The sequence below is a fragment of the Ambystoma mexicanum genome, chromosome 5q (assembly GCF_040938575.1).
Source record: "Ambystoma mexicanum isolate Mex_15411 chromosome 5q, UKY_AmexF1_1, whole genome shotgun sequence".
Taxonomy (NCBI): Eukaryota; Metazoa; Chordata; class Amphibia; order Caudata; family Ambystomatidae; genus Ambystoma; species Ambystoma mexicanum.
This window is the reverse complement of record NC_090933.1, coordinates 967,042,084-967,062,622: the sequence shown is the minus strand read 5'-3', so window position 1 is coordinate 967,062,622 and position 20,539 is coordinate 967,042,084. Positions and strand designations below refer to the sequence as shown.

Below are 20,539 nucleotides of genomic sequence, written 5' to 3'. Positions count from 1 at the left end.
TCTAGACAATTCTGCTGTTGCACGATATGTTACAGCCCACTTAACAAAAGCAGAAAAAACAGAGCTTCAAGACCTCCTGGATGACCTAGCATCAGACAAAACACTATCACATAAATTGTACACTCTAGGCATAAAAATGCTCTCGCATAGAGAATGTGGCGCCTATGAAGCAGCAGATTGTTTAACCGGTACTGCTTTGTATGGAAAATCAGACAACATAGTATGGCTAAGTCTTGGAAAAGAGTGCTGAATTCATATGAGGATATAAAAACAATTGTGAGAAATTATCCCAACAACCAAGATATTCTAAAAAACAGTTTACTGGACACATACTATCCAAACAGGAGTATCACTTTGGAAAGCATGTGTCTATACCACATAGCTCATACCTTTGAATACAAAAATAATATAAATCCCGATGAAAGCAAACGTAGATATAGAGTGACCGATTGTGAAGGTAGCTTAGTGAAACTTACCAAACGGAGCTTAATTAATTCATGTAAAATTGTCATTAAAAACTCCTCAACAGAAAGAACTATATTACATGTCTCTGTTACAACTTTTTAAACCATGGAGAAAAGTGGAAGACATACTAGATATCTATGACTGCTATGAAGATGCTTTCAAAGCAAATGAAAGCACTATCACCAATGTGAACTTTATGCAGTACAAAACAATGTTACACAATGAGCAGCAACAGGAAGAAGAACTTCAGGCCCAACTACATAAGGACTCTTCCGACAGTAGTCAACCTTCTGTAACAGGAAGTCAAGAACCACTAGGACAAGCACTAATAGCAAATGAGGCAGAAGTAGCCATGGCAGAAGTAGAAAACACCATGTATCAGTATCAAGATACAGAAGACTTAACTGTACAACAAGCAAAGCTTAACAATCAGCGCACCATTTTTGAAGACGTAACAAAACAAATTGTACATGGTGTACAACACGAAAATAAAGAATGTAACTGCCAAAATTACAAACCTATACTGCTGTACGTGAATGGTGAAGCTGGATTAGGAAAAACATTCTTGATCAAAATCATCAGCAAGTTTCTTCAACAATTGACAAACAACAAACTGTCAGTTGTTGTCACTGCCCCCACAGGTTTAGCTGCCTACAACATAGGCAGTGTCACTTTACACTGATTACTACTGCTTCCAGTAGAGCATCAAAATAAATTAGACTATTACAAACTTTCTGCAGAAGCTGAAATGGAAGTACGCAGAGTATTGAAACAAATGAAAATGATACTAATAGATGAAGTGAGCATGGTCTCCAACCTAATGTTGGCTTTGAGTCACCTCAGATTGCAGGAAGTACTTAAAAATAACAACGAAGAACTCTTTGCAGGGAAGCACATTATCGTTTTCGGAGATCTTCTACAATTGACACCAGTGAAAGGTGAACCCATTTTTGAAACCTTAGGCCACAAACTATGCCGGAAAACTGTTGGCAGCATAGGAAATGTCAACCTTTGGCAACATTTCCAATACAGAGAATTAACAGAGAACATGCGGCAATCTGCAGATCTCACTTATGCCAACTTCTTGAAAAGTATTAGAGTTGGTGTACTATCGCAAGAAGCATAAGTAGTATTGAAAAACCGACACATTCATGCACTTTATGGCGATAATGCATGTGCAACTGATGTTATGGAACAATTAGCGCACAGAAATGTCAATTGTATATCCTTAATGCCAACTCTTGCAAGCTGTTTCAAATTCAATGAAACAATGTTTAATAAAGAAATGCAACCAATAATGGAAATTAGGGCTACAGACAAACTAGACGTACATGGTATGACAGTATATTCAAATTATCCTTAAATTGTAGAATAATGCTTAAACGTAACATTGACATCGAGCGAGGGCTAGTTGATGGAGCACTGGGTACAGTTGTTGGCTTTCAATCATACCCACGTGATAGCAATATTCAGTTTGTCAATATTCGCTTTGACAAACTTTCAGACGTGAAAAGGATAGGGCGCTCAATTGCTCGATTCCTTCTCTTCAAAGACATGTATGTACATAGAGAACAATTGAACTCTTGCATATGCAGTTATCATTCATAAATCCCAAGGTCTTACCCCAGGCAAAGCATTGATAGATATAGGAAACACAGTCTTTAAAGAAGGCATGAGCTACGTAGCATTATCACACTTACGTACACTTGATGGTCTATTGCTAATGAACTTTGATGCAGGTAAAGTCAAAGCTGATATTCCTTGCATTGTAGAATACAATAGACTGCGTTCACTGTACACCCCCCATCTGAAACAATATCCTGTTCCAGATAAAGTAAAACGTGGTAAAAGAAAACTAAATCAAACAGAAATGCAACAGAATCGAACAGCAAATCCCTCAAAGAAAACAAAAGAAGCTAAAGCTTAATCAATTACCACAAACAAAGAAGAACCTATTAGGGAATGTGAACCAGGCACGTCTTCAAAGAAGGAACAGAAACTCTGAAAAATGCACTCAGATGCAGAACTAGCTGGTCCATTTTAATTTGCAAATGAAACTGGGGTAAGTTGCTATGCAAATGTAGCAATGAATATTCTATTTCAATTGCCAACAATTGTTAACAATATTTACTTACACAGTACAGACCAATTGTGTTTGCAAATGTTAGTGCTTCATAGAAATGCAACAAACAATCCTGACAACACGTACACTGTGCATGGAATAAGGCAAGAATTGGACCACTGTGCTAGAATGGTGATATTTATTATAAACTCACAAGAAGATCCACAAGAATGTCTAATGTACTTACTACTAGTATTGGAAAACAAAAGCATACCTGTAAATGAAATCTTCCAGATTTCGTACATGTGGAAACATACATGCACTCTCTGTAGCAATGTGATACAGCTACAAATCCCAAATGAGCGATTTGTGTATGTTTACATACCTAATTGTGAATCTATTCCATTTCAGCAACTTGTACAGAATGCAAACCATGGCAGATTATGTACTATTTGCAATTCAGACAATCGCTCCACCTTATGGATACAATCACATAGTGCCTACATAATATTTATGCTTCTACGTTATAATGCAGATGGTACTAAAAACAACTACAAACTGACTGGATTCACACACGGTCAAGTGTCACTTGGAAAGAAAACCTTTACAACAATAGGTATTATCTACCATGCAGGAGCTACAACCAATTCAGGTCACTACACAGCATACATTAAAAAGAAATGTGGATGGTTTGAATGTAATGATAGCACCATTATCCTAAAGCAGAGATTGCTAGCTAATCTTACAAATGTGTATTTAATCTTCTTAAAGCCAAAATTTAATAAATAATGTGTACTTCAAGATTACCAAAAGAATTATGTGAAAGACTACAAACAGTTAGAATACACCTACAGGTATCTAACTGTTGTTAAAAATCGGCAGCAAGGCAACAAACAAGGAAGTAGTTCGTACCATAGCAAATAAAGTTTTTTTTTTTAATCTGACAAGGATTTTCTTTTCCCAGACCCAAGGATTAGAAAAGCAAACACAGAAACTGAGCGGAATGCACTGTACACTGGTTTGTAAACTAAATATGAGGGTAAAAAAAAAAGTTAACTGTCTATTATGCAATGAAGTAAGTTTTCATAAAATACAAAAACTAACATACCTTTTTCTTTTGTCACAGAAATTAACAAAGGATACTTCCGCCAAGTAATAAAGGCATTTTAAACATATATGGATTCTGAATAAAGTAAGGCATAGGTATATTAGCAGTCATTTTGTACACAAGTGAACCTACACGTCAAATCTATGGTAGCAATATGCTGCTGTGTCTGTAGGCTGGCCTTTGCATCTTGGTTGTGTAACCTACCACCTACACCTTACGACCAAGGTACAAAGAGTATAGTTCCTACCCACAACCATCGCTGCATATCAAAACCATGGTCCTTGTAAATTAACTACTTTTAAGTTAACTTTTGGGACCATCGTCTGCAGCCAGGACGATAGGACGTGTACACAACTACCGCATTACACCACACCCATATTCACTTATAATCCCACTACTTGTGACTTCAGTGTACAGTGCATGGCCTTTGGACATGCAGGCAACACTCTGAGTCCAGGGTAGAAACACCACAGCATATTGGAACCATTGTGCCTTGTAATATCACTTCGTACAAAGTTGGTTTTGGGAGCATAGCCTTCGGGCATGCTCCCGAAATGCTATGCCCTCCCCACAACCATCTTAATGATGTTGCATAGTACAAGTGTACCTATAGCTGTGATATGCTGCAGTAGTTTGTAGCCACAGGCAACAGACGTGAGTGTGAGGCCATAGATTTATCAATGAATGGGTATACAGTATATAAAATCCATAGGTGCTTACAACTGCAGTGCGTATTTCTTTGTTCAAATACTCTACATCCTGGCCACTACTACCACACCATATGACATCCATTGGGGCATATAACAACACTATGTACAAATGTGCTTTTGGGGGCATGGCCTTCGGCCATGCACCCATAACTGCAGCCCCTGACCACAGCCGCCTGAGTGATGCACTACCACACCATATCACACACATTGTGCCTTATAAGTACACTACATATAACTGTGCTGTTGGGTGCATGGCCTATGGCCATGCACGCATGACTGCAGAACCTCCCCACAGCGACCTGAGAGATGCTCAATACTAGGGGTGTCTCTGTAGCTGTGAAATGCTGCAGTGATTGTGGGCAGGGCCTAAAATCTTAGGTGTACGTCCATACATTTCAATATATGGATGTGAAGTGGCTTATAACTCCAGTGCTTAGAAGTTTCTTCTGTACACACTCCCCACAACCATCTGATCAATAATGAATACTACAGGTATACCCATTGCTGTGACATGCTGCGGTGGCTGTGGCCAGGGCCTACAGTCTTGTAAGTAAGGCGTCCGGCCTACGGCCATGCACCCAAGACTGTAGGCCCTGGCCACAATCACTGCAGCATATTACACCCATGGTTGCATAAAAATCAGTAGCACACCCATAGAAGGAAACATTGTAAATGTAGCATGTACTGAATTTGTACCCAAAACTCTGGGAGCTGGCCACACCTGCCAGATACATAATCGATTGTGTGGGTGTGAAGTATAAATTTGATAAGCTGCAGTGGTTGTGCGCAGTGTCTACATGCTTGGGTGTATGGCATACAGCCTGCACCCATGCACCCAAAAGTATACATCTTGGCCACAACCACTGCACTAGATAAAACCCATGTTGGCTTGTAAGTGAAGCGGTTATAACTTTGTTGTTGGGTACATGGCCTTCGGCCATGCACCCAGGAATGCAGGGTCTCCCCACAACCACCTCAGTGATGTGTGATAGTTGTGGTTTTTCTATAGCTGTGGTGTCCTTCAGTGCTTTTGGCCAGAGGCTGCACTCCTAGTTGTATGTCCATAGATATTACATGGGATAGATGCGCAGTGGCTTGGACGTCCAGAGCTTATAACTGTTCTTGGGTGCATGGCCTTTGGCCATGCACCCAAGAGTGTACACACTCCCCACAACAAGGCAATCGATACGCAATACTACGAGTGCATTCATGGGTGTGATATGCTGCGGTGGTTGTGGCCAGGGCCTACAGTCTTGGAAGTAAGGCCTTCGGCCGACGGCCATGCCTCCATGACTCTAGGCCCTGGCCACAACCACCGTAGCATGTCACACCCATGGCGGCGTACTAATGAATACAATACCCATAGGAAAAGTAATGCAATTACGGCATGTTGTCAATTTCAATGGTCGCTAACACCACGCGTGTCCTTACAACAGTTACAAGTTGCCTTTGCACTGTATGGACTGAAATACTACCATTACTGGACCCCTCATTTTCTGTGCGTACAAAGTGGCCATAGAAAATACATCATGAAGACCGACCTCCGGAACAAATGCATTGATCACCCATGTCTTACTGTCTGAACCTTTCCCAACGCTCTATGACACAGCAAAAGAGTTTTATAAATATAGCATGTTTGTGCTGGTTGTCGCTCCGCCATCGGCAGATCCAAGATGTCGGGCGCATCCTAACAATCTGACGCAGAACACGGCTCGCTGCAGCCAATCGGCAGAGACGTCACGTGTCCGCGGTCATAATGCCAGCCCCTTAGCTAATCGGTTTCTTGTCTGCAGAGCGAACAGGGAAGTGTGACCGCGGAGCGGACATAGATATCACAAATTTTTTAAGACCTACTTTTTGGTCATTTTAAAGAAAAGTACTGCACGGATTGTCACCAAATTTACAAAAACACGCTTTTGGGACCAAGCCCCTGCCCGTGCCGCAAATTTGGTAAAAATCCGTCCAGCGGTTTGGCTTGTAGCCGTGCGCAAAGTTTTTTCCCCCATTCAGTCTATGGGAAAAAAAGACGTTTTGGGACCCACCTTATAACTTTTCCCCCCCTGGACGAATCCTCACCAAACTTTGCAAAAAAATTCAGAGTAGCCTATATACTTTTTTTTGCAAAGTTTAGTGAGGATTCATCCAGGAGGAGCAAAGTTATAAGCCGCCCAAAAAGGGCTCTTCCTATGGAAACAGAAACTTAACCATAACTACACAGCCACTAAGATGGCTGTGTAATATACTAACAAAAAACCTTGTTAAAAAGGGATGTTATGGTTAAGTTGCATCACTACAAAACCTATGAAATTCAATGGACAAATGTTGCTACAGGGACGTTATGATTACAGGTAAAACCTAAAAACCCCAGAAATTCGCAAGTTATGGTATGCTACGCAACCATAACTCGCGCTACCACTGTGCACCGCAAGGACTAACACCCATGACATCAAAGATGACATCACAAATGTCATTGATGACATCACGGATGACATCAAAAGTCCGGCACCCTCTTTTTTAGTTTAGTGAGTAGAGTACACTAGGTGATTTTCTTGACTAGCACGGAGGAATTGCAAAGTGAGATGGTACTACATTTCTACACCTTACCATTCTCATATGTTCTTACACTGCTTTCCTTAGGGTTCAGTGACATCATATGCTATATATATGAAGAAGGAAGCCTGAAATACAGCTCTTATTTCTGTGCATTAAAATAATCAGTTAGGTTATAAACACTTTGTGGTAGTACTGCAACATTTTTGCTTACTTTACTTTCTTTGTATATGCTGCTATTGGTATGCGTTGTGCTGTCTTTCAGTTTTGTGTGCAGTAGTGTATTTATATAGTAACTGAGGGATTGGTAGCTACTTATCACGTTATGTGGATATTGCACCTGTATTATGCATGCTGCACACACTGCTTACGTTTGTACATCAGTTCGGTCTTGTAATGGAAAGAAATGTGTAATACAATACTGTTTATAGAAATGTCTTGTGTAATTACCAACTTGTGTAATTATAGTTCTCCCCATGATCTGATAGTTTTATGGCAACATAACAAGGACAATCCCTTCTGGAGGCTTTTCATGACAACTACATATACATGTGATGTCATCAGTGATGTCATCAATGACATCTGTGAGGTCATCTTTGATGTCATGGGTGTTAGTCCTTGCAGTGCACAGTGGTATCGTGAGTTATGGTTGTGTGGCATACCATGACGTGCACATTTCTTTTTTTATTTTTAGGTTTTACCTGTAACCATAATGTCCCCGTAGCAACGTTTTTCCAATGACTTTCATAGGTTTTGTAGTGGTGCAACTTAACCATAACATTCCTTTAACAAGGTTTTTTGTTAGTGAATTTCATAGGTTTTTATTAGGGCACTAACGGTGCTTTAGGGTAGTTTTTTCAGTAAAGGGCAAAGGTTTTTAGTAACATATTTAGACTTCAGCTGGTTGGCATATGTGCAATTACACGGCAAGTATCCGTAGGACTCCATTAGTGACTGCATGTCCGCATCTTCAAATGCACTTTTAAGTAGCTGTGGAAGCGCATGTATTTACGTTCTACACCTAGACCCATGCATAGGTCATGCACTGTATGCTGATAACACCGCCCCTGTCGCCAGCCCTACGTATTCATGCAGTAGGCTACCGCATTTAAAGTATAGTTTATTTGTTTATTGAATTTATAATGCACACCAGACCCGGAAGTAGCAGGGCGCCGCAAAGGTTATGCAAGGCTTACAAGGTTACATAATGGCAAACAGTATAAATTAACGCTTGCAATACAGAATAGGTAGGGCTCAGAATGTGCAAGTAATAGATTTCAAAGAAAAAGTTATTTACATCATAGTGTACAGTGGTATACAGAGTTTGCAATATTGGGAGGTGGGGCTCAGAATATGCGGGTAGTAGATAAAAGAAAAATTATTTACATCGTAATATATATTAGTTTACAGTCTAGGGGTAAAGTGTACTATTGTGCAGTGGTTTGAATTGGGACTAGTCTTCCACTTGCTGTCCACTTCGTGGGTGACTCTGCAAACTTAGCAATGTGTGGCTAAAGTACTCCTAACTGTATAACAGCCGCTGGTAAACAAAGAACAGCAACCTGCACTGTGACATGGGCGTGTTAAATGTGGCATTACTTTGATTTATCTGCTGCTTCACTTTCCATGACCTGTTAAACAGATACATTGTGAGTGCATTCAGCAGTGTGACGGAAAGTATGAACAGATCGCGTGCCGGTTATACAGTCGAAGAAAACATGTAACTGCAAGTGGGACAGTTTGTAGTAAGGCTGCAAAATTGCAAAGCTGGTGCACCTTCCCACGCACATACTAGTGCATGCAAAGGCAAGTAAGGAAACAGCAGAATATGCTGAGCACAAACAATCTTACTGGTGGTTAGAAAAGCGCTGTATGTGCATGGGTTGCACAGAATAAATGGGCTTTGTGGTATACGTAAATTGGCTGTGGTTGGCGTTGTTGTAAACATTCTTGTATTCCACAATGTATGTACATCTGTGAATGGTACCGCCAACAGTAGTGGTGTAGCATAGTGTTTATACTGCATGTGACGACAACTCAAATTAAAGGACAAATGAGCAGTGGGCCGACTACCGCTTTTCGAAGATAGACGTGGGGTACTTTCATGTACAGCATTTGCCACATCTGCTACGGGCAACAAGAGGGGCACTCCTGTAGGGCAGCAGAGCTGTAAAACAACCTTTCCAAAGCATATGCTGTGCTACAGACCCTTACCCGGCAAAGGGCATTGTATTGTACATCTAGTGCAATGCGCTACTGTACACAGGGAACGGAACGTACTTGAAAGTGCATTGCAACGGTCTTTACAGGAGCATTACAATGAGTGCCGCCTATATAGGTGAGGGCCACCCAATAATTCTGTCTCCTGGCACGTCCCCTATAGTATCTAGGCAGGTGCTGCCCCTTGTGTACCGGACCGTTCCAGGCTTGCCTTCTGTGGCGTGTGTGAGAACACGATAATAAATAAAAATGCACTGGGGAACGAAAAAAGGTAAAAAAAATAAAGCACCTTTCACTGATGAACAACGGAATTACCAATGCACACATGCAGGGCGGGAGGCGTGGCATTGTGGAGAACACTGTAGTTCAATCAGTTAGAAAGGAGTGCACTGTACAAAGAGGTTTCTTTACGTGTTGCAGAGCGTATTCCAGAGAGTCACAGCGCAACACTTACTAAAAGAAAATAGCACTACTTGCAAGAAAGGAACCAAGCCAATATAGATGGGGTGTGCAGAAATAGAGATAGCTGGCACAGTAAGATGAACGTTATAGCTAGGAAAAAGTATTTGTGCTGTGAAACGCCATAATGCCATGGGCGAAGTATGCCATTGGCACATGACAAAGAAATGCACAAATACATTTCTTTGCAATGTACCGCACTGTCTCCATTGACGGACCAAATAGAAAATGACACTGCCACATCGGTAGCTGCATACTGCGATAGGAAGTTATGCAAGAGATCGGAAAGATACGCATGAACTGGGCAAGTGCCTCCTTCATCGCAAACAGCACTGAAACTCGTGTAACATGCTGTGCAATGTTCCCTTCACAATGAACAACAATAATATTGTCCTGATTGTGTATCACACACACAAACCAAAATCAGGCACTTCATTGTACCTACTCCACAGCACTACACATGCACATCATAGATTAGTAAATGAGTAGCGAGTGCACAATGTTTTGCATTCACTTTCACTGAATGTATACCCTAAAATCTGCACGCTGTGCCTCGTAAACCACACAGCCATAAAGGCACCCTCTGCATTTCTGTGAACAAATACACAATGTAGCACCTTCGGTCCGTGCACACCACACCCACAAACTTTATTGCCCAATCTCGTAGCCTCTGCAGGCCCATTTCTAGGGGCATCATCTGCAAAAGGGGTGTATGTACCACCTGCCACCCTGTAAATATCTCGATATCCGCATACTTTTCGTACTGCACCTGCGCGGCAGTGGGGAAATAACTCTCTACCAGGGTAGCGCATGTCGTTGGTTGTGGTGGCTCTTAAAGGAACCTTTGTTTTTGGTGTGTTTTTATTTATTTTTTACGTTTTTTAAAAGGTGCTTCCCTAGAAACACTTTTTTTGGGGTTTTCAAACGTGAATGTGTGTTTTCAACTTCAACTCACATTCTTACAGTAGGGTCTCAGTGCAGTCTGTAGATTGTGAACGAACATTTCATTGCCACTGGCTGACAAAGATATGCCATTTGCCTTGAAAAGGTGTATGTATCGGGAACCAATGTTCTCATTCTCACAGGAGAAAGTCCCAGCAGCACTCACAACGTCACACATGCTTCTGTTGAGGAGATCCCTTCCGACCTCTGGCTGGCGACATGAAGCATTGGAATAATGCCACAAGATTCTCAGCAGTATACATGAAAAAAGCAGCTTGTTAGTAGGAAAAATGTGGTGCACTGCTATCATCAAAATCTTCAGTTGAGTGAACAGACGGGAACAAGGCATGTAACACAAAAAGAAGCTTCCAAAGTGCACTATCACAACATGTACAGTTGCTGAAGAGGCCACGTATCGACATTCTAGAAGCAGTCTGCAGAAACAGCACGATTCCATACCACTCCACAAAACGTCCACTCCCTCCAAACCTAAATTGCTAGACAAGTCTTCTTGGAGGGCATTTACGCACAGATCTTCGACAAAGTAATCAGCCACAATGAAAACTGTGCGTCTTGCCATGTTTGCCAGTCGCAGTACACAAAGTTATGGAAAAGTGAATGCCTCCCTTTCCCGTGACGCACACCCAGAGCACCCGATAGGCCACGGTCCCATTTCCATTGGCCAACATGGTGAAAAGGGCAAAATGTGCCACATGCCTTTCCCTAATCACGCTAGGGATGCGCCACGGTGAAGCAGGACTCCTTCTCCCCTTTGGTGCTCTTTTCTGTAATGTACACCCTGACCAACTGATTGGCCATGGTCCCGTTTCTATTGGCCAGCATGCTCACAAACGCAGAATTGGCACGTGCCTTTCTCCAAGTACCTCCAGGGCCGTGCCCCAGTAAAGCAGAAGGAGTCCTTCTTCCTATTGGCGCGCTTTCCTCTGACGCACACCCTGAGCAGCACATTATAGAACAATCACTACAGTCCCATTTCCATAGGCCAGCATGGTGAGGTCAATACTTCTTGCACAGTGTAAAAGAAAAACGACATTGCCAATGGCGCTCAAATAAATGCCATTTCTACGGAACCACTGCATATTTTGCGACCTCATGATCTCAGAGTGGGTGGAGAACATGCCAGCAGTCTGCATAAACTGACGCATAATTCTTTTTATAACACACCTTCCGACCGCTGGTTGGCCTAAAATCCAGACATTGTTGCGTCGCGATCTTCCTTCTCCCTCGTCTAGCCTCTCCTCCATTGTTTTCAGGCGTGTCATGACTCTGGACAGTTGTTGTTCCATATTTCGTAGCCCGTCCTCTGCCCCAGATATGCGATGTTCTGCCTCACCCGTTCAGAATGTTAGTTTCTATAGGTCGTGTCGGAGGAGTGAAACATCCATGCTAATGCCGTCCTTGTTCTGCTCCATGGAGGCACGCGAGTTAGCAATCGCACTCATGACGTCCTTCAGAGATATCGTGTTTTCTGCGTCTGCCATGGTGTCTGGTTGTCCTTGATCTGAAGGGGAGTTTGCGGCTGGTGTGGTAGATTGGTCAATTTTGCATTGAGTGGTCACCTTTTTAGATTTATCCTTGCCCATGATGGGCTCAGTTGGTGGCGGGCCGCAGTGAGGTGTCTCGTCTCTTAGTTTGGTGTGGGCAGTCGTTGCTGCAGAGGTAGCTTCAGTTCTGGGCTTATGCCAGCAGGTAGGGCAATCTTGCATTGGGTGCTTCAACAGGTGTCGATCACGTGGTTCTCGTTTTGAGAATGTCAGGCCACGTTGGCGTCAACCAGGCCTAGGGTGTTCGGTGTGGCATGCATTCATGTAGTTCCTGTAGGGTCCTTATTGTCTAATTATTGTGGTCTCTCTGTCACTGGCAGAAGTATTGGCTTGGGCAGATCTGCGTGGTTGCCACAGAGTGCTTTGAAATGGGGGTGCCATCCGCTGTTTGCAGTTTCTTGTGCGCCTTACTATGGATTCAGCCACTCCAGCTATCGTCTGTTGGGTTCCCAACTTCTGTCTTGCATGTGGAGAGGGTTTTCGCCATAGTATTCTGGGTCCCAGACCTTACCTGTGTGACGTCAGGCCCTTCGTTGGTTCTTTCCTCGCCGTCCGGTCGGTGGGTCGAGGGATCCAGCCCCAACTTGTCGCCCTTCTGCTAGGGTACCAAGAGTCCAAGCCGCAGCCTCCCCACCTGTCCGTGCGATGAGCCCAAGCCGTCCGTGGATTTCCAGTAGGGGCGAGGGGGCTATGGAGGAGTGGGCTTCTGTTTCAGGATGGGCCCTCCAGCTGGTTCGCCGCTAGAGACTTGTTATCCAGTTGGCTCTCCTCACTCCCAATCTGTGCAGACCTTACTCATCTAGCCCAGCTCCTTTCCCCACATGTTCCCTTTGGCTCAAAAAAGGGTAAACAGTTGTGTTGTGGCCGGTGAACAAGGCTCCAGTGTCCTAGAGGTCTCAGTTCCAGTGACTTTTATGATTGTGTAAATTATTATTGGGCAGTGTGCGGCTCTGCAGTACTAACTCAATGCTTTAAATCATCTAGTGAATATGTTCCTTGATACAAATCACATCAAAATTGCAGACATTTCTCTACACAGGGCATATAAAGTACACATTGCTCTTCTTTGTATAATGGGAATCCAGGAACATTTCAATGGTAATATCCCCTGACTTTTCTGTATCCTTGTCATGTTCTTCCTCAAACATTCTGAGCCTAAAATTCTTTTGGGAAGTAAATGGACTCAAAGGTTCCGGGTCTAGATTTTAGGTAGGCATAGTTCTTATTTGGTTCTCAGCCTTATACCATTGTCTTTACAGGTGAAATCAGGCCTTGGAAATGATTACACTCTGAAAGTTACTTTTACCATACTTACAATGTTATTGGGCGCAACTTTTCCGTTCAGTATTTTGTGTTAATGGGTGCCGTTGTCACAGCTGCAAGCAAAATATGCAATCAACACAGAACAAACTTCTTCAGACAATCCCTCACTCCGTAGGGACTTTTTTTGCCATTTATTTCTTTTAGGTCCTCATCCTTTGCTTCCAAAGTTACTGACAAACAGGGCGTCTACCATAAATCCCTCCAATACCCATACTGGGGCAAATTACAACACAGAAGCTGCACAGTTGCGAGCCCCACTGAGACAGGTACCAGCAGTAACAGAGCAGTATTTTTATTTATTTGAAGAGCAGGGATGTCAGTTTCGATTACAAATGACTCACATTAACACATCTGCAGATGGTAGTGGTATTCCCCTGAATAGTGGCTGTACGTAGCACAAAGATGAGAACAAATGGTGAGCTAGTTTATAAGGGGGTGGACAAAGTGGGTCATAAACCAGGGACAAACAATAACAGAAACAGGTGCCTTATAAAAGGTAATATTAACCCTGGGGCGGCAAGTGCTTCAAACTAAACAAGAGTGAAGTACAAACATACAAAATTATGCAGCACTGGAGGGAGCTGTGGGATCAGGTAGGGAGCTCCCTCTTTGGCCAGTTGGTGAAGATTAAGCCAAGCTTTTAAGAGATACACAGTTGGACTAGCTTTGAACGTGATGGGTAGCAGGTTCCAATTGAGCAGGGCGAGTAGGGAAAGCACAAGGAGGGCATGGGATAGTGAAATGGAGTACAGGAATGGAGGGAACATACAAGATGGCGAACAGACAAAGACAGTCAGCCAGGTACTGAGGAGCAGGACGATTGATAGTTTTGTAGACTAGGAGAAGGAACTTGAAAATCTAGCGGTTGGGCATAATGAGACAGCCAGCATGGTGTTGGCACACAGAAGTGGGGGAGGATCTTGGTAGGTGTAGAGAATATAGGGAGTGAAGTTGAGGACTTTGTTTTGAGGGCGGAAGGAGTTTAGGGGAAGGCCAAGGAGTAGGCACGAGTAGTATTGCAATTTGCTTAGCGCAAGAGTGGAAGTTACACGTTTAGTCGAGTGGCAAGTAAAATAAATAAATTAATAGACAAATGGACAGATTTTTTGAATGCTGCGAAAATCAACATGAGGAGAAGAGGCTGTGTTAGTGATAAATTGTTGCAGTCAGAGGTTGCTGTCAAAGAGGACCCCAAAGTTGGCAAGAAGGAGATAGGAGACAGGTGGTGTTACAAGCTGGGAGGAAGAGGACTTCCATTTTTGAAGAGTTCAGCATGACGCACCAGGTTGGGTTTGGTGGTCGAGGTTCAACAGCGGCGAGCTGGTACAAGGACGTGCAGGTGAGTCGATTTGATGCCGAGGCTCATGTCGATCGATTTACAGGAGCAGCAACGAAGACGCTGGTGGTCCAAATTAGGCTAGAAGAAATGCAAGGCATCACTATTTCTTTTGGTCGAGCCGAGGCAAAGACGTACTTCATTTGGCACGGTGCAGCAGAGAATGGCGGCTCAAAGAACAATGAACACCAAAGGCAGAGTTGAAGGGTCCTGATGGTTCGCTTGGTGTTGAACGTGCTTTATTGACGGCTCACAGCAGGTCGATGTCAAAACACAAGAATCCTGAGTGTTCTGGATACCAGGAGCTGAGAGTCCCATTTCAAGATCTCAAAGGCCAAGATTAGTCCTTTTGTCAGGCTCCCAAACATGGCGGAGGCTGGCAGACCCCTTCAGGGGCCCTAAAGAATGGTGCACTCCTGGGCAACAGAGTGGCTGGAAGAGATGCAGGTCTTGATCCAGCAGCAGATTTCACCCCCACTGGTTCTGTGTATGGTTAGAGGGCAGAGCTCGCTCTCTGCCTTGGAACATCTGCCATCACCTCACAAGTGGAGGAATTTAGAAAGGACTGCTCTCCCAGCAGGGTGCAAACAAAATCTTCAAGGGTTGGACACCAGAGATGATTGAAAGAAGTGGTGGGAGACCCCTTTTAAAGGAAAAAGCCCACAGGTTGGTCTAAAGTTAGCTGCCAGTAGTCCAATCCTCGCTCTTCAAATGAGTGTACTTTGCACTTCTGATACCACACCCAAAGTGCTCTGCTCTAGAGGAAGCGGAGGGGAGAAGAATGAGAGAGAAAAGAAAAACACGATGGAAGGCTTCCCCCACTGAACAGAGATCTGCTGTCTAGACTAACGCCATCCCCTTCCCACTGGGATCATAGGCCTTTAGAAATGCAGCACCCTGGTTTGAGGCTACTCACTCTGAATGGGCGTGTTCCTTTCTATGCCTGGGCCTAGGACAGCTGCCTGTTGTGCGGCTGTCTCTAGAGAGTTACCTACCCTTGCAAAGAGACAAAAGAAGAGGCACAGACAATCAGGTTCCTGTCCTGTCATTTGATAGATGAGCCTGTGTGGCTAGGATTCACATCACCTTCCAAAGCTAAGCTGGCTCACAGGAGCCGACACATATGTGCTATCAAATTGGATGTGGCTGCAATGATCATGTGTAGTGCCATGCACTATGCCTTAACCCCAGAAACCTTTGCTGCCACTGCAGCTGTCAAATGGGGACCTGTAATATCCTAGCTTGCTCTGTGCCACTGGTGGAGCAGGCGCTGCTAATCAGGATACTAATGCAGCAGGACACATATGCACTATGCTTTTGGCATGGAGATTATGAAAGGGGAATCTGATCAGCGCATTACCCCTTCAGAGATGAAATTACCAGCATCATTTTTTTAATTAACAAACATCAAAAAAGACAGGGCTTTCACACCCTTGCCAGATGGCAACAGTGATATGTTGCTTACATTTCGTAGGGCCTACCGAGTTCGTTTGGGTCTGTCTTGGTGGTACCATGCACTGCTTACCGGTACCGGTACCGTAGTTCCCAGACTGGCAAACTGATAATGAGGCCCCATGTGTCTTCCAGCAGGACTTCAAAGGCAAGGCGGTCCTGGTCCAGAGACAAATCCTCAGCCGTTGCCTATGTGAACAGACAGGGGGGCACGATATCCCAGCAACTGGAAGCAAATGCTTCAAGTGGGTAGTCCCTTATTGAGTTCCTCATGGCAGGGTCCACCTGAGAGGTGTGGACAACAGGCCAGCAGATGCATCCACCCTGGTGGCCCAAGAGGACATGGCTCCGCCATCTGAAAGCCAGATCCCGAGCATCTTCCTTGGTTATTCCTCTGTGCCCTCACCTGGTCCTCTCCCCCTAGCCTCCCAGGTGAACAGTTGGCACTGAGCAACATGGCTAGTGAAAGGGAAGTGTTTCAATGGCAAGGGCTAGATACTGTACACTCATCGTCCTTACAGACCTCATGTAAAGATTCATCCCTTCACTCCTTCGGGAGTCACAAGTGGTCCTTCATTGCCCGGTCTGCAGCTCCCAAAGTTATTCCAGTAGAGTTTGAGTGTCCTAAATGTGCACAGTTTGATTCAGCTGGGCCTAACCTCTTCTTCCTTAGAAACAAAGTGAGGGTCCTTTAAAGCATTTCCGCACTCTTGGTGCACGGTTGGTGATGCTGACTCCATCATATCGAGGCTAAGCTTCATGCTAGGCCATCCTAGGGTCAAGTCCCTGCTGCCGGCCTCAGAAAGGTGGATCAACGAGCTCACGGTACTCCTATGCTCCTCTTCTTAAACCATTGTGTCCCCAGAAGCAGTCGCACTGCGTTGTGACCCTACCTTTCAGCCTGAAGTGGTCTCAACCTTTTACATGTCCCAAGAGATAACCATCCCTCCTCTCCCAAGGGATATCCCTCATGAGCAGAACTGGCCCTAACCAGCCTCGATGTCAAGGAAACTCTTATCTTATTTGGACCAGACCCTGGCCTTTTGGAAGACCAAATGTCTATTTTTCACCTTTGGGGTTTCAGGGAAGGGTCGGAAAGCCTCCTCTCTGACCATCAGCCAGTAGTTGCGGGACATAGTTGCTCTTGCTCTGGCATATTCCATCGAAGGCATTCTACTCCTCTAGGAATTATGGACCAATCCACTAGGCGAATGGCGGCTTCATTGGCCGAGGCAAGGGGCGCCTCAATCTAGGACATCTGCCAGGGAGCCACAATAACATTGCCTCTGACTTTTGACCATCATTGTCGATTTTATTGGCCTCGACAAAGAGACAGGGTTTTGCTCATGCTCGGTTTGGGGCTATTTCATTTTAACTGTCCATTTGTGTTGCTTATTAGAATTCACTGGGGTGCTGCAGTTTTTGTGGTTGTTCCCACTCGGCCTTTGGTATGCTTCATGATGTAAGCAATGGGACGAGGAAGAGGGACACGGGGGTAATAACCCAATTACTTACCTGTAATCTTCATTACATCTAGTCCTACTCTTCTTCGTCCCAGGACTTACTTGCTCCCACCCCTCCGGCACCGGGCGAGCTGCTGCGACATTTTGGTACCTTAGGATGTTTTGAATTTAAGGAGGTATCCACATAACAGGGAGGTGATGGAACAAAAATAAGCAACTGATTGTGTTAAATCTCCTTGGGAAGGTAGATAGCCTTTATGAGTTTAAGTACTGGGAAGGGGAAGAGTAGGATAAGGTGTAATGAAGATTAAAGGTAAGCAAAAGGACCATTACAGCATAATACGATAAATATGGATACTGTAGAAATCACACAATATTTTGGCCTGTCATACTGGAACCATGAAGGTGGTAACAATTAACAACTGGATTAAGCACTTGCCGGGTCCAAGAGCATGCTCAGTCATAGGTTGGGGAGGGGTAGGGAAAAGACATGGAGCGTAAGAAGTCCTAGAAGAATCCGTTAGGTGGTAGAGTAAGTAGAACAAAGTAGTAACCGGCCGGACTTGGTTTCAACAATCTTACGTTAATTATTGCATACCATGAAAATATGCAATTGGGTCTTTTGAACATAACATATATTATTCTCTCCAAAAAGCAGCCAACACATGTAAAAAACTGAGGTCAGATAAAACCCAATTTCTTAATGGTTGCTTGTGTAAACCCTCCAGTCATGTGAAAGCACCATGGGTGGTTTTAGGAGTTCCTCTTTATCTCCTGAAACGATCAGCAATAGCCTTCAAAGACAAAAGTTATTTATAGCGTGCGTGTTTTGGTTCCTTTTTTTAAAGGATTACTAGTGTTGCATATATGCTTTGTGGTCCTGGTGCCAAAACACTGGAATAATCTAACATTAAAACACAAACTAGAAACCGTGCAGCTTTAATTAACCACTTAACTGCAGGAGTGGGTGCATCCTACAATGTTTCCATATGGACAAACATACTCACCCTTAGCACAGAAGGTGTTAAAACAAGTATTGGCAATGCCAACAGTTTGGGCTTTTGTGCAGGCATGGTAATGCACTTGCCAGGAGCTGCCCTTATGGTATTAACTGGCAACTGAATTGATTGTATCGGGTACAAAATGGTGTGAGTACCTGGGCATCTTATAGCAATGCCTAGCAAATGCCTAATACTTATACAGAAGCCAAAACTGTTGGCTTTGCCAATACTTGTTTTTAACAGGGCTTCAGTGAAGAACATGACTAGTGCTTATAAAGTGGCTGAAGAGAGACCTAGTTAAGACATGTGTATTACAAAAGTAGTGGGTTTACAGCTCTAATCAAGTCAAGACTTCTTTGAAAAAAACACTTGCAGGCACTTTAAGTGCAAAGTTTGATGGTAAGGCTTGAGTAAAGCGAGCACAAAGAGTTACCATGAGGTGTTGTTTTGGGCTAAGAGGGGAGGAACTGGGTGGGAACTGCCATAGGGATTGGATTAGCATGACATGGGCAGCCAATGCCCGGGCAAATAATCCAAAAACACATTGTTTCGCACGCTGCACTTAATAGTCTAAACTAAAAAAAAACTGCTCTTCAAGGATGAAAACTATTCAGAACCAGTTCATCTGAAGCAATTATTTTCCAGTACCTCAGAGAATCACATGGATACCTTTGGCTGTGTGAGCGAAAATAGTATATTTACAATTAGCAGTGAAAAAGAGTTGCCAGATGGAATCTAGGTTTTTTTGTACATCATAGACCCGATCTTGGGACAAACACAGCCATTTTGTGACATGGGGACAAACATGGATGGCGTCTCAAGATTCAGAAAGATCACTTGGTGAACTCAAACACATACGTATTGTATACAGAGGCGAATAGTTTAGTCAGTGCGCTCTTCCCATCTTCTAGTACGTTTTTTATTCTCATTGGCTAATTGGTTTAGGTCTGTGTGGGGCCAGTAGCTGCAAGGCTACCGAGAGACTGGTATTCGAGGTTGCGCAAGTAGTGGACCTTTGTTTGTAATCTTTCTGTTTTGAATCCTTATCCTGATTGAGTCTTACATTCTGTGGTTACGGCTAGCTTCTGTGCGTCTGGTTACTCTTGACGATTTGAATAAACTTAAAATACTGGAAACAGCTCCAAAGCTAATGCTGATTTATGTAGTAGATAAATCCTAAAAACTGAAATACAGAACTAAGCCCACAGGCTAACGTAGAACACACAAGACTCATTTACACATCAGCATATGTAGTCACTGGGAAGAGGGCAGTGAGCATATATATATGTACCCCATCAGCAACAGGTTTTCCCAAATAATGAAACAATATTACAAGTGTGTAGTGCTATTTTAACACAAACAATGGCAAAAGGTTATTATACCCAAACCCTTTACATGCTCTGCTTGGCGTATCCTCCACTATGTTCACCTCACTAGATAATCCCAGGCCAACCCCTCAGAAAATACTTCATCTGCTGTGGGGTAGTAAGTGAGACGCAGGAATCGGAATTAAGGTTGGAAAAGCAGGAGCTAAAAGCAGCTCCTGGGTATATAGCATTAACCATTGACCAGCAGCTACCTCAGGGTAACAAGGATCTAGTGCATAGCGCTCCGCAAATCTAACTTCCACATAAGATGCAAACATATTCTTTTCTCTATTATGTATGACCCTTTATGCTTTAAACTCTGTATAGATGTATCCCAATGTTTATTTATAGACTGTTCCAAGGTTACAAGCAGAAGCTAAATAGCTCCCCTCAATTTCGAACCCTGGGCATGGTAAAAATGTGAGCAGCAAAAAGAGAAAATGATTAATTCTGCACTGGACTATGTTCTACTGTAGGTAGGGCACTGGTGGGTGAAATACTATGGAAGAGGGCTGG

General features: G+C 43.6%; 1 protein-coding gene across 6 annotated transcripts in view; it reads right to left on the bottom strand.

Annotated features, from left to right (window-relative positions):
• OXR1 (oxidation resistance 1) overlaps positions 1 to 20,539 on the bottom strand; it is a 3,084,878-nt gene that overhangs the window by 1,555,597 nt on the left and 1,508,742 nt on the right. The window lies entirely within an intron of this gene.